Raw genomic sequence first — 11,394 nt, 5'->3', positions numbered from 1 at the left:
GAAGTTGGCAGTACCCTGTATCTGTATTTCAGTGGGTTGGTTACCAGGAAGGGTACGGAGGATGTGCAGTGGGGGTGTAATTGTGGCTTGCCTTGTTAAGATGGAAAGTAAAATGGAAAATCATGAACTTCACAGTCACCAGGATTCTTTACAACATTATCGTTGTTTAGTCACTAAGTCATGGTCTGACTCTTGTGACCAAATAGAAATACCTCTGTATAACCTGGGTTCGATTCCTGGGTCAGGAAGATTCCCTGGAGAAGAGAACGGCAACCCACTCCAGTATTTTTGTCTGGAGAACGCCATGGACAATAGCCCACCAGGCTTCTCTGTCCACGGGGCTGCACAGAGTCGGACACGACTAAGGAACTTAACACTTTCTTTACAAGTAGCACGGCCTCCCCAAGTACAGTAACCCATCTGCCAGCTCAGATTTGCTTTACTGGATCCCTCAACTACCTCAAGACAGTACCTATCAATGACTCCACATTTGATAACTCAACTAAAGAAATGAAATGGTATATGATGGGTCATACTTAAAATTTTTATTAAGCTTTATATCCTGGAAATACTTTCTTTTAAAGCCTTACCTTACTCACTTTCAGATTTTATCCTGTAAGAAAACTAATCTTAATGGTCGATTCAATACCATTTACTGTGTACTTTCAGATTTGTATTATGTTAATTTCACAGATAGCTTAAAGCCATTGTCAAAAACAGCCATTGGTCTTTGTGACACCTTATGGAGATAGATGGAGAAGGCAATGGCAACCCACTCCAGTACTCTTGCCTGGAAAATCCCATGGACGGAGGAGCCTGGTAGGCTGCAGTCCATGGGGTTGCTAAGAGTCGGACATGACTGAGCGACTTCACTTTCACTTTTCGTTTTCATGCATTGGAGAAGGAAATGGCAACCCAGTCCAGTACTTTTGCCTAGTGAATCCCAGGGACAGAGAAGCCTAGTGGGCTGCCGTCTATGGGGTCTCACAGAGTTGGACACGACTGAAGCAACTTAGCAGCAGCAGCATGGAGATAGATGACCGCATGGATAGAAGTCAGGAACTTAGGGCCTTTCCTTCATCTATAAACTTTTCCAAGTGAAGAAGAAAAAGGGCAAAATACTATATTTTATGCAAGGTGGCACTTATGTAGACATTTGAGTTTGATTCCCAAAGAGAAACCATTGTGAAAGTCGCTAAATGAAAACTAGAAACAAAAGCTTCCTGAATTTCAGAGCATCTTTACGGCACACAAGTTGTATGACTGTGTTCCAGCACAGACTACTGTGTGTATGAGCCAACATGCTGCTTCATAGTAGATGAGAGTCCTCTTTGTGCTAACAGGGTCAGTTCTTAAGATCCTTCAAACAAGACAATAAATATCTATGTCACTTGACAAAGGAATAATGTGCTTTTTTTCAGAAGTCTTCTGCCTCCTCCTTCCAGTATACCACAAGTCTATATAAACGATTTTATCCAATGATAAGGAGCCATACTGCCAAAATGGTAAACTTTAACTGCTAAGTCGCTTCAGTCGTGTCCGACTCTGTGTGACCCCATAGACGGCAGCCCACCCGGCTCCTCCGTCCCTGGGATTCTCCAGGGAAGAACACTGGAGTGGGTTGCCATTTCCTTCTCCAATGCAGGAAAGTGAAAAGTGACAGTGAAGTTGCTCAGTCGTGTCTGACTCTTGGCGACCCCATGGACTGCAGCCTACCAGGCTCCTCTGTCCATGGGATTTTCCAGGCAAGAGTACTGGAGTGGGGTGCCATTGCCTTCTCCAGGTAAACTTTAAACCTACCCCCAATTAATCTTTTTTAAAAAGGTCTGTACTCTAATCAAACTCAGTTCTTTGTTGTCCTTCGAAAGGACCGTACTGCCCATTTCATTCATGAAGCCGCGGTTCCTACATGGCCTTGGAGCACCCTCCCCCTGTCTTGTATTATTAGTTGGCTTCAGGTTTATTTCCCATGCGTTTCCCTTGGGAGCAGGTAACCTTGGAAAACAGGGTCAATGATGTATAATATTTATATTCTGTTACAGAAAAATAGGAGGTGGCCTTATATATCACACATTATTTGAAAATCACAATCTATAAGTCCTTCTACATTGACCAGGTGATATTAACAATTTTAAATAATAACAGGGAGGTAGGAAGAAAACACCTAAGAAAGCTGATAGCTACAAGGCAGCTAACCATATTTCCTCTTCCACAGTTTTATTTTTATGTCTAAAAGGATCATTTGGTTAATTAAAAAAAAACTCTCAAAGCTACTTAGCTTGAGTCAGTATAAACACGTAGACTCTTCAGTGACAGCAGAGGAGAGTACAGAATAGTGAAGGTTAGATTTTAGAAATGACATCAGGTATATATGAAGAGTGCAGTTGGTCCAGGAATCATGTAATGTCTTCCTTTTCACAATCTGTGAAACAGGATGAACAGACTGTATTGCCCACACTTTATAAAGAAATCCAAATTCAGGAAAGGAACCTGGTAAATTAAGAGACAGGGAGCAACCGGAATATAACCCTAACTTCATGTCTCAGTCATTAAAAGGACTGAATCACACAGACTCAGAGAAAAAGTATGAGAAGGCAGGTTTAATTATAGGCCAGCAGGTTAGCTAACCCTTATACAGGACAAATACCCAAGAGTGGGAAGACTACACGCTCCGGCTGTGAGTTCCCCGAGGATGAGGGTGCTGTAGGTTATACACACAGCATCTGGTACACAGCCTGGCCCCAAGAAGTCTCTCAAATACCCAGCTAATTGCATAGCACCTCTTTTGTACTGACAAAATACTAAAGCCCTACTGAAAGATCTCCAAGGTTGTAAAGTTTTTCAGGAAATGAAAAAGAAGTTACATATGCTAGAGAATATGTAATTGTGTAACTGAAGACAGGGCCTCTCAAAGACCCTGCAATTTAAAGTAGATATATTAAAGAACAGAACTAACGTCCCAAGAAGCCAGTTCATATTTAGTTACAGAAATATGTTCTGCTCGAAAACAACTTTAGATTTCAAGAGGCAAGGGCAGTGACTCCTACTGATCACTGAAAAGTACCAGGCAATCTTAAAAGAGGAAGCACGGCCCTTAAATAAACTTTTAAAATGGTCTATTTTGGTCACTCTTAGCCCACTGCAATTTGTTATTCTTTGCAAAGCTAAAAACATCTGCTCATTGGACTATTCAGATAAGAGTGAAAAAATGAAGAGCTGATCTGGCGACAACACAGCCCGTGTTTTGGAATCTGGGGGCGACTAGATCCGCTCAGGAGAACTGATGTCACCGGCAGTTTGCTTTACATTAAACCCTGAAGAACTGGTCACTTAAAAAGTGATCCTCAGACTTCTATTCAACTGCAAGCTCAATTAGCTGAGAAGGAACAACTGCTATTTACTACATGCCACTTTCAAGTACCTGACAGGCATTACCTCCCTTAATCCTCACTACTTTAAGGGGCGGGTAGAACTTTATCTGGGGCTTCCCACGTGGCTCAGTGGTAAAGAATCCTCCTGCTGGTGCAGGAGATGGGGGTTTCAATTCCTGGGTCAGGAAGATCCCTTGGAGGAGGAAATGGCCACCCACTCCAGTGTTCTTGCCTGGAAAATCCCATGGACAGAGGAACCTGCGTGCTATAGTCCACAGGGTTGCAAAGAGTCGAACATGACTGAGTGAGCACACACACATATCTTTATTTTACTGATGAGGAGACTGGAGTGCCAGGCCATGGAGACATGGAGCTGGGAGCTCGATCCAAACCCTCTGGCCCCAGGGTAGTGCGACTTGGAGCATGAGGTTTTCACCACAACAGAATTATGTTCATTAAGAGACGGCTCCATTCCTCCACTTCCTGCGGCTTCCTGGGCCTTGGACACGTCCCAAACACCACGTCGGACCTTCAGCTCATCTTCTTTCCCTGTGGGAGCACCCTAATTTCTCTGCTTCTCAAGCTCCATTCCCTCAGTCCCACACCCTCAGGCCCACACTCAGTCTCATCCATGGTGTTTGGCCAGTAAGCCCTGCTTTCATTTTCTCCTCCAGAACTCACTCTTGCCCATCTTTTCTTTGCCCCAAATCAGCATCCTAGGCTGGATGCTGGCAACACACACCTAAATGACCACAACGTCTTGCCCACTGCTCCCCTCACCTGGAGCCAGACACTTTAGCCTTCCTTTCAGGTACTATACCGGAAGTCAGCAGATTAATAACAAAAACCACGCTAAACAACTCCTAACAGTCACATGGTATGAGACTCTAAGGCTTTATATATAATTAAAGCCGACAATAATTCTTCAAGGTTGGCCCCACTGCTGCTGCTGCTGCTAGGTCGCTTCAGTCATGTCTGACTCTGTGCGACCCCACAGACGGCAGCCAGCCAGGCTCCCCCGTCCCTGGGATTCTCCAGGCAAGAACACTGGAGTGGGTTGCCATTTCCTTCTCCAATGCATGCATGCATGCTAAGTCACTTCTGACACTGTGTGACCCTATGGACAGCAGCCCCTCCTCTGTCCACGGGGTTCTCTAGGCAAGAATACTGGAGTGGGTTGCCATTTCCTTCTCCTGGTCCCAGTACTATCACTGTTTTATAGATGAGGAAATTATGCCCCAGAGAAATTCAGTCAATTACCCAAAGCCACACAGTTAGCAAGCAGGGGAGACAGGCTCTTGACTCTACAGTTTGGCTCCAAGGTCTGTCACTTGTTATCATGGCATTGTCTCTTTTAAACAAGCAGAGTATATGCCCAGGTCCTCAGACAGCCTTGAAAGAGACACTTACTGCTCACTGGATATTCTCAACTTCCTATTGTGGCACATTTGACTACCTCCGGCCAATGGGTTGGCCAGAAAAAAGCTGTAGGTCCCTTCTAGGCTGGAGCTTTGGACGGCAGTGAGGGACCTCCCACACCGCTCTTCTGCCATGGGGACCAGCGAGGTTCTAGATGGTGGGACCTCTGTCAGTCTGGGTCCTTGAATGAGTAAACGGAGAACTCCCCAGCCCATACCCCATCCATCTGTGTTGACAAAGTAGCGCAAACAAGAGATGCATTTATATTCAGCCACTGAGATCTCAGGGTTAATTTGGGGCCACAACAGAGGCTAATTAACACACCTACCCATACACCAAGGGTAAGAAAAGAATGTACCCTCTATGCGGTTCTCCCGGCAAACAGATGTAATCTTCCCTAATCCCAGTTTCATCATGTCATTTCACGCTCCAGGATTGAGAATAGTTCCCCATCATGGACCGCATGAAGCAAAAGTTCCTCTCTTACACTTTCAAGTGTCTGCTACCTCGCTGTTCTTCATTGCTCAGTAAGTACCTCTCAAGACAGCCGGTCTACCCCATGAATATGACAAATACTTGGTCCTCTTGGTTGGATTCTCCTGCTTCTGCCATTCATTCTTTACACTCACATTCTAACTGTACCTCCTCCTTCCAATCTCCTTTGACTACTCAAAGCCACCCATCTTCCCTTTCCTCATCTTATTTGGCTTTCATATATCCTATGCCACACAGTTTTAACTTTAGACAAAAATTATCTTGCCACAAAAGAAGAGAAAAAATACAATGGCCTGGAAACCTGGTTCTGGTTTGACTGTGTATCAGCTACATCACCTCTTGTCAAGTCTTTTAGCCTTTCTAGATTTCCGTTATCTTATCAAAGAAATAACGGCACTACATGACATGTACGCTCTCTGCCAACCATCACACAGCCTGTGGTCTGTTATTTCACATGCACCACTCTTATATCCCTCAGTTTAAACATATGCCCCATTAGGGCAAAGATCTTGAATCTTCCTTCTATTCTGGGTAGCTTCAAGCACAGCACCTTGCATGGAGATAATGCTCAAAGAAATATACGTTGGGATTTCCCTGGTGGTCCAGTGGTTTAGAATTGACCTGCCAATGAAGGAGACATGGGTTTGATCCCTGGTCTGGGAACTAAGATCCCACATGCTGAGGGGCAACTATGCCTGTGCACCACAACTACTGAGCCTGCACACTGCAGTTATTGAAGCCTGCGTGCCCTAGAGCCTGTGCTCCACAATAACAGAAGCCACCGCTACCAGAAGCCCATACACTGCAACCAGAGAGTAGTCCCACTTGCCACAATTGGAGGAAGCCCTCACGCAGCAGTGAAGACCCAGTGCAGCGATAAATGACTAAATAAATTTTAAAAATTAAATACACACACACACACACACACGTTGACTACAGGTCATCAAATAGTAGCTGAGGACATTACATGATTGTTGCTGTTATTCAGTCACTAAGTCATGCCGACTCTTTGCAACCCCATGGGCTGTAGCACGCCAGGCTTCCCTGTCCTCCACTATCTCCCAGAGTTTGCTCAAATCCATGTCCACTGAATCAGTGATGCTATCTAACCATCTCATCCTCTGCCACCTCTTTCTCCTTTTGCCTTCAATCTTTACTAGCATCAGAGTCTTTTCCAATGATCAGCTCTTTACATCAGGTGGCCAAGGTACTGGAGCTTCAGCTTCAGCATCAGTCCTTCCAATGAATATTCAGGGTTGATTTCCTTTAGGATGGACTGGTTTGACCTCTATGCTGTCCATGGGACTCTCAAGAGTCTTCTCCAGCACCACAATTTGAAAGCGTCATTCTTCTATGCTTAGCCCTCTTTATGATCCAACTCTCACATCCATACACAACTACTGGAAAAATCATAGCTTTGACTGTACAGACCTTTGTCAGCAAAGTGATATCTCTGCTTTTTAATACACTAAGTTTGTGACAGCTTTCCTTCCAAGGAGCAAGCATCTTTTAATTTCATGGCTACAGTCACCATCTGCAGTGATTCTGGAGCCCAAGAAAATAAAATCTGTCACTGTTTCCACTTTTTCTCCTTCATTTGCCATGAAGTGATGGGACCAGATGCCATGATCTTAGTTTTTTGAATGCTGAGTTTTAAACCAGCTTCTTCACTCTCCTCTCTCACCCTCATCAAGAGACTCTTTAGTTCCTCTTCACTTTCTGCCATTAGAGTGGTATCATCTGCATTTCTGAGGTTGTTGATATTTCTCCCAGCAATCTTGATTCCGCTTGCGATTCATTCAGCCTGGCATTTCACATGATGTACTCTATGTATGTACATAGAGTTAAATAAGCAGGGTGGCAATATACAGCCTGACGCACTCCTTTTCCAGTACTGAACCAGTCAGTTGTTTCATATAAGGCTCTAACTGTGGCTTCTTGACCTGCATACAGGTTTCTTAGGAGACACATAAGGTGGCCTGGTATGCCCAGCTCTCTAAGAATTTTTCACAGTTTTTTGTGATCTGCACAGACTATGCACAGGCTTTTGCATAGTCATTGAAGCAGAAGTAGATGTTTTTCTGGAATTCCTTTGTTTTCTCTATGGTCCAATGGATGCTGGCAATTTGATTTCTGGTTCCTCTGCCTTTTTTTTTAATCCAGCTTGTTCATTGGAAGGATTGATGTTGAAGCTGAAACTTCAATACTTTGGCCACCTGATGCGAAGAGCTGACTCATTTGAAAAGACCCTGATGCTGGGAAAGATTGAGGGCAGGAGGAGAAGGGACGACAGAGGATAAGATGGTTGGATGGACGACAGAGGATAAGATGGTTGGATGGACGACAGAGGATAAGACGGTTGGATGGCATCACCGACTCAATGGACATGGGTTTGGGTGGACTCCAGGAGTTGGTAATGGACAGGGAGGCCTGGCGTGCTGCGGTTCATGAGGTCACAAAGAGTTGGACATGACTGAGTGACTGAACTGAACTGTACGTCTGTAAGTTCTCAGTTTATGTACTACTGAAGCCTAGCTTGAAGGATTTTGAGCATAACCCTACTAGCATGTGAGATGAGCACAACTGTCCAGCAGTTTGAACAATCTTTGGCACTGCCCTTATTTGGGACTGGAATGAAAACTGATCTTTTCCAGTCCTGTGGCCACTGCTGAATCTTCCAAATTCACTGACACATTGAGTGCAGCACTTAAACAGCATCATCTTTTAGGATTTCAAATAGTTCAGCTGGAATTCCATCACCTCCACTAGCTTTATTTGTAGTAATGTTTCCTAAGGCCCACTTGACTTCACACTCCAGGATGCCTGGCTCCATTTAAGTGATCACACAATCATGGTTATCTGGGTCATTAAGACCTTTTCTGTATAGTTCCTCTATGTATTCTCACCACCTTTTCTTAATCTCTTCTGCTTCTGTTAGGCCTTTACCATTTTCTGTCCATATTATGATTGTGTATGCATGTGAGCTAAGTTACTTCAGTCATCTGCCACTCTGTCTGACCCTACGGACTGTAGCCCTCCAGGCTCCTCTGTCCATGGGATTCTCCAGGCAAGAATACTGGAGTGGGTGGCCATGCCCTCCTCCAGGGGATCTTCCCGACCCAGGGAACGAACCCGTGTCTCTTACACCTCCTGCACTGGCAGGTGGGCTCTTTACCCCTAAAGCCGCCTCAGAGTCCCCTTATTATGATTAGTACTATTCAAGTATGATGGAGAAGAGGTCTTATTCTTGTGTGTGGTAGTTTGTTAGGCAGCAACAGATAACTAATACATTATGGTATAGAAATACTAATCCTGTAAAATATTTTAAATTGGAAACTGTAATGACATTTAAATAAATCAAGACTTCTTTTCCAAAAAATAAACAAAAAGTTTTCTGATGAGAGTATAAGAGGCATGCCACTAGCTTTCCCTCTTCTTCCATACACACAGAGGCAACAGATGATTATGTTCATTTAATCTGTCCTTGATAATGCAGATCCAGATATTATTTTATTTTTCAATAGCTTATCTGCCCCTCAAATGGTAAAGACTTTCGCTTTCTCTTTATTTGCACACTTACTATGTTGCTTCTCATTGTTGAAAGTGGTATTTGGATGTCTTGTCTATCTGAGTAAACTGCCAGCCACGTCTGGGCAGGAACCCTTCTGTCTCGCATGGTACCTACTATAATGGGTCTGAACCAAGAACTCAAGTAATTTTTGATTGGCTTTTAACAGTTTTTTCAGAGTGTGAGAACATTTATTTCTGGTTTCCATATCTTGTAAGAATGACTTTTCCCATGCAGATTTTGAGAAGAAAAAAAATGCGTCAAAATGAAACTACAAGGAGGCTGAAAAAGGTTTTAATCCTACTCTAAAAAAAGTAACATTTTGATGTGTTCTCACTGTTTGAGTTCCACAATTTTCCCCTTAAGTCCTGGAGTGAAATATCTGCTTTTTAAAATATATAGTAAAAAAAAAAAAAAAAATAAAAAATAAAATAAAATAATAATAAAAAAAATATATATATAGTAAAAATATATGGGGTCATTGCCTGTATCAGGGTTTTAAAAAAATCAACGCAAACTACATTACTGGTCTATCATATATTATATATAATTCAACACAGTCCCTGGTGTGAGTTCCAACAATCTGGAAAGCGCTCGCCCTGAGCCTGGGCATGGATGGTGCCTGCACCCACATGCTCAGGTCCCCAGAGACCCAAGGAAGGGAGACTCTGGGAGGAGCGCGAGATCCCTAGGGGAGAGACCTGCAGAGGGGCTGGTCAACTGAAGGCAGGAGCAGGGCTGAGAAATACTGTAGGTCTTAGCCATGAAGAATTGAGGAAGCAACAGTAAAACAGAAGAGAGAAAGGAAGAAGTGTCTCATAAGGGACCCAACTGTTGAACTATTTGAACTTTGGTGTCTGACAAAATGCTGATAAGGCGATGGGTACACGGTAGTCTTTCATTATACTGTTCTCTCTGCATTCACGTATCTTTGAAATTTTCTATCATAAATTTTTAAAATCGTTAAGTATAGTCTCTAATATATTCCCCACACTGCTGGGCCATCAGGGCCACTGGAGGCAGAAATTCAGGGATGAGTGGGAGGGGAAGGTGGGGGTCACACGGCTACTGGTCTCCATCTCTCACCACTGAGCCGCACAACCCAAGTCACGTGGGAAGACAGGAATGAGACATATGGGGCCACGTTCATATCTCAAGAGTGCAGGGAAGGGTAGTCTAAAGGACCTATAAGAAGTCCTAGTAAGAAACGGCTTTTTGTGACAAAGTCACTAGCAAATTACAGGTTATACCAGATACCTGCATGAAAAGACTGTCGTGCTTTCATACACACACACACACACACACACACACACACACACACGGGCAAAAAGCTGCTTCCTTTCCCTTAAACCACATTCCAGTTCAAATCTGAATGCTTCAGATATGGGTATGTTGCTCTGGACATATACGTCTGAAGTCAAAGATAAAACTTACATTCTTTTGATTACCAATACTGTCAGCCAAGGTTCACCTACAGATAACAGAAACTTCTCAAGCTGTTTCGGGCAAGAGAAGATTCAGTATACAAAACTAGGTGTTTGTAAAATTTTTTAAAGGGCCAGAAGGGCAGATCCAGGCTTGGTGTCCAGGAACAGACTCTGAAGCAACACATAAGGACTGGTCTACCATGAACACGGTTTCCTCTGCCAGAGTCAGGATGCTGGGAATCAGGAAGTCATTACATCATTTCAACAGAGTCTAGGAAGCAGGAAGTAGTCTGAACTGTAACCTCCAGGGCCTGTGGGGTCTGCAGAAATGGACCACCAAAACGGGCATCTCAAATGCTACTGCCTCAGCTCACACTGAATTCAAGCACCGCACAAGACCCTAAATCATCGTAGGACTCTGGACGCAAGGGAGTGTGAGAAAGACAGCATTAAGCTTTCCAACCTCTGTTTTCTGTGGATACACACTAAGAGGACCCTGGAAAAGGTAAAGAGCAAGACGATCCAGGCATAGTCACTACACCACAACAAATATTAAAGCTTTCCACCAAATGGGACGGAGTGTCTAATTAAAAAAAGAGAAAGTTAAGAGATACCATAACCAAATGCAAAACCAAAAGTAAAGGGCTTTTTCAAAGAGAAAAAATGAATATAGGAGAAGTCTGAATATAGTTTTGGTATTATAAGGAATTATTAAGGAATTATAAATAATTTTGCTAGGTTAAAGTAATATGTTTCTATAAGCAAATGCCACTACTTTTTAGACCTTCCTTAAATATGGAATATTCCCTTGTGCCTCAGATGGTTAAGAATCTGCCTGCAATACAGGAGACCTGGGTTCAATCTCTGCGTCAGGAAGATCCCCTGGAGAACAGAATGGCAACCCACTCCAGTATTCTTGACTGGAAAATTCCATGGACAGAAGAGCCTGGCAGGCTACAGCCCATCGGATCAAAGAGCACAACTAAGCAACTTCCACTTGATTATGATGTCCAAAAACTGCTACAAAATGCCTGAAAGTATTTAGTTTTTAGGGGACTAGAAAAAGAATAGGGAAGGGAGGCAAAAATGTTAATTATTATTTCTGGGTTCTAGG

General features: G+C 43.5%; 1 protein-coding gene across 1 annotated transcript in view; it reads right to left on the bottom strand.

The window, feature by feature from the left end:
* Positions 1–11,394, bottom strand: part of UBAC2 (UBA domain containing 2) — a 170,574-nt gene that overhangs the window by 85,264 nt on the left and 73,916 nt on the right. The window lies entirely within an intron of this gene.

This window comes from Bos javanicus, chromosome 12 (genome assembly GCF_032452875.1).
Source record: "Bos javanicus breed banteng chromosome 12, ARS-OSU_banteng_1.0, whole genome shotgun sequence".
Classification (NCBI taxonomy): domain Eukaryota; kingdom Metazoa; phylum Chordata; class Mammalia; order Artiodactyla; family Bovidae; genus Bos; species Bos javanicus.
The sequence above is the reverse complement of the archived record's forward strand: the minus strand, read 5'-3'. Positions and strand labels throughout refer to the sequence as shown.